The sequence below is a fragment of the Dipodomys spectabilis genome, unplaced genomic scaffold, assembly GCF_019054845.1.
Source record: "Dipodomys spectabilis isolate Male_0828 unplaced genomic scaffold, ASM1905484v1 ptg000177l, whole genome shotgun sequence".
NCBI lineage: Eukaryota > Metazoa > Chordata > Mammalia > Rodentia > Heteromyidae > Dipodomys > Dipodomys spectabilis.
This window is the reverse complement of record NW_024870854.1, coordinates 140,297-144,524: the sequence shown is the minus strand read 5'-3', so window position 1 is coordinate 144,524 and position 4,228 is coordinate 140,297.

Sequence of the window (4,228 nt, the reverse complement as noted above, 5' to 3'; positions counted from 1 at the left end):
CAATGGGTGCTATTCACCACACTTCTTGTGGTAGGAAGTCCACTTCTTTTCAGTCGTGGGGCTTGAACGAAGGGCCTGGGTGCTGTCTCCAAGCTCCTCAGCTCAAGGCTAGCACTCAACCACTTGAGTCACAAGGCCACTTCCAATTTTCTTGTGGTTCTTTGGAGATAAGAGTCTCACAGTCGTTCCTGCTGGAGTTGGCTATGAACCATGATCCTCATATCTCAGCCTCCTGTGTACTTAGGGTTATAGGCCTGAACCACTGGCACCTGCCTTAAGTGTATTTCTGAACTTCTTTCTCTTTCTCTCTCTCAGGAACTGATTGAATAGGTGCTGGAGGAGGTGGGCCAGTGTCCCCATGTGGCTGGAACCAAGGTGGTCCTCTCATTCTGGAGGTGGGCTGTGGGTCAGGAGCTGTCTCGCTCAGTCTGTTGTATGAGCTCCATGAGGTAAGCCCCTCTGTGCCTGGCTAGACCATGACAGTTATTCATTGTCCATCTAGCCTTACTTGACACAGTATTGTGTTCAATGTCCTTTTCTAGCAAAAATTTCTGGCCAAAATTATGATACATAGTTACAGAATGAAAATGTAATGCCATCTTAAGAAAGTCATTTAGGGCTCTGGGATTGTGGCTTCATGGTATGGTGATTGCTTAGCATGCCTGAAACCCTGGGTTCAATTCCTCAGTACCACAGAAACAGAAAAAGAAACACTGGAAATGGTGCTGTGCATCAAGTGGTAGAGGATTAGCCTTGAGAAAAAAAATCTGAGGAATAATTCCCTATCCCTGAGTGTAAGCCCCACGACTGACAAAACAACAACAACAACAACAGCAACAACAGCAACAAATATTTACCTCGTAAATGCAAAATAAAGAACCTATACTTGGAACATATAATTACTCCTTCCATAATGATACCTGACAATAGTCCCTAATTCATATACTTTACCTATACTAGGATACTGTGTTGAAAAAAAGTTTTCTTTATAAGGTCATGGCAATTAACGCCAAGAATGTGCTTAGATGTCACGTGAAGATTAACTCTGGAAATTCAAAGATTCCAGGCTTTTGAGTGACCACTGCTAATCAAAATGAGAAGGGTAGTCTAAGTGAGATTTGGAAACTTGTTTGGCCAGTCATGGCACCAAAAAGGCAGAGGCTAATTAATAGTTGTGACAGAAGAGAAGGAATAACTCCACATGGAAGGAATAAATGATAGTAACTATGGTATAACAGAAACCGTCCTAGGGAACCATTTTTGGTTATTGAAGAACTAGTTAGCAACTAGGCTTATTCCTCTTTGCCTTTAGCATTCTAAATCTCTTAGGCTAATTCTTAATCTCTGTGTGATAAATGTATCTCCTTCTATGCTGTTCTTTCATACTTGATATCCTTTGCTGTCTAAAAACCTCTTTCTGTATTTCTCTAGGAACATTTCCTGATACTGAGTACACCTACACAGATGGAAGAGAATGCTAATGTAAGGGTCCCATAGCTCATGAGTCATTAATGTAACAACATGGAAAAGTAGGACATATTTATTGCTACCTCAATTAATCTGAAAGGCTGCAATGTCACATACTTTGGTTCAGATTTCCATTCTTTGTATTTTGTCTTTTGTCTAGTGTCATTAACTGCACTAAACACAAATATGAGCCGGGTGCTGGTGGCTAATGCCTGTAATCCTAGCTATTCAAGAAGTTGAGACCAGAGGATTGTGGTTAAAATCAGCCTAGTCAGGAACGTCCATGAAATCCTTATCTTCATTAAACCACCAGAAACCCAGAAGTGATGCTGTAGCTAATGTGGTAGAGCGTTCAACTTGAGTTGAAGATCTGAAGGACAGTGCCCAGGATCAGAGTTCAAGCCCCACAACTAAGTTGAAGATCTGAAGGACAGTGCCTAGGATCAGAGTTCAAGCTGCACAACTAACAAAAAGTGCAAATATGACTTTAAGTTTCCCCAAAAGGAATGATGAAGTAAATATTAATCTTTCCAAGCAGAGATAATAATTCCAAAATGATTCAGTGCACCTACTTTTGCGAGTTACTTAAGTTACGTCTTCTTTGCTGAACATATTCTCTTCTTTTAAAAATTGTGAAATATTAGCTTAATAATAATCTTCATCTAATATTTCTTAGTTCGAAAGAGAAGTCCATACAGTTGATATCACTTAGCTTTCTTACTATCTTAGTTCAAAGCCAACCCAGGAGGCAGAGTCTATAATTAAACACCTAAAAAGATATAAGTGGAGTTCTGGCTCAAGCAGTAGAGTACTAGCTTTGGAGGCAGGTGGGCAGGAAAGATAACTGTAGAGAGACAGGGTCCACCCTCTCAGTTCAAGCCCCAGAACCAGCACAAACTAAACAAACAAGCAAACAAAACAAACCCCAAGTATTTCTTTGGGACCTTCTTTGAAGGAGTACTGGTCTGAGGAGAGGCTCCTTTTGCTGATCATACTCACTGGATCCTACTTTTTTGAAATCCTTCTTGCTATTGAAAACTCAGGACCAGACTAAAGGAATTGATAACTGACTCCTGCAACAAGAGAATCATCTCAGGAGTGAAACATCCATTCATAAGACACTTTAAACCTCCATATTTTGGTTTCTTTGCAGTATAACACTTTTTTTTGAGGGGAGGTCCAGTCATGGGGCCTGAACTCTGGGCCTGGGTGCTGTCCCTCAACTCTTCAGCTCAAGGCTAGCGCTCTATCACTTGAGACACAGCGCCACTTCTGGCTTCTTTTCTTTTTGCTTATGTGGTGCTGAGGAATCGAACCCAGGGCCTCAAGCATGCAAGGCAAGCATTCTACCACTGAGCCACCTTCCCAGCCCTGCAGTATAACACTTTTAAAACAAAGTTATTTCTATGCTGGCCTTCAAAGGGCATAGTGCTTCCTTTTTTAATACTCTCAACCAGAAGTTTACAAACAAGTATTATATGAGTAAAGAACACACTCAAAAAAGTCAGGAACATAGTTTCCTTCAAGCATTGGATTCTTTTCTTGTACAGTAAAAAGGAAAGCAAAAGTTAACTTGAACTTTGTCATTCCTTTATGTTCAATTCCTCTCCTGAGATCAGTTTCCACATCCAGTAACAGTTACTACCACTTACTTCTGGTAACAATCTATGGTGCTGCTCCAAATAAAATGAATATTTTCTGGCTTCATTGAAATAGCAAAAGGACACCTTTGGACACGTGGTAACACATGTTTCAGAGACAACTTAGTAAATAGAAAATGTGAAATTTAAATGGCTAATAAATACATTATCCCTGAGTACATATTGTTCAAACTTCTTAATTGCTCTGTAAATTACGGTAAATTTTAAATGTGAAGAAGGTTCTCAGATCTTTATTTGTGAGTGTATGTGCTGTGCAGTAATTTCCCAAGTGTACATGAGTTAACAGTAAAAGAAACAATAGCAATAACAGGAGAAAGAGAATTTAACTATAAGGATTAAATACAATATAGAAGACTACAAATATGACAACATTGAAACACTAAAGCTAAGTCTAGCATGTAGAGTTATGGGAGTGATATAGGGAAAGCATTACTCCTAACTGGAACATGAAGCATGAGGCCACTCCCTTTGTAAGTCATGCTTGATAATCCCGAAAATTTGTAAGAAATAGAATAGAAGAATGATGCTGTTTCCATTGCAAGTCAGATATATGATCATGGACTTAACTGGAAAGAAAGAGTCCATCTTGAGAGAACAGGGATCATACTAGCAATGAGCCTTGCGGCTAAGATCACATTCATTTTTCTTTCTTTTTCTCATATATATTTTTTGCTGTTGTTGGTCATGGCACTTGAACTCTGGGACTGGGCACTGTCCCTCTGCTATTCAGCTCAAGACTAGTGCTATACCACTTGAGCCACAGTGCCACTTCCAATTTTATGGTATTTATTGGAAAAAAAGTGTCTCCAGGACTTTCCTACCCGGGATGGCTTTGAACCCCTGTCCTCAGATCTCACCAGCACTTGGCTTATGATCACATTTCTAGCAGTGTACACTCAGGATATATAATGTGTATGTTCATCTATCTTTATATGAATTCTTGAATTAAAAATCTGGGCTACAGCTTACACTTTACACTCACAAAAATATTTGTAGTTTAAAAGTTGATACTCCTGGAAAAATAAAACCTAAGTATGTAAAGGAGTCTGGGAAGTTCACTTTGCATCCAGCCTGGGCAGAACAGGCTTTGAGACACTACT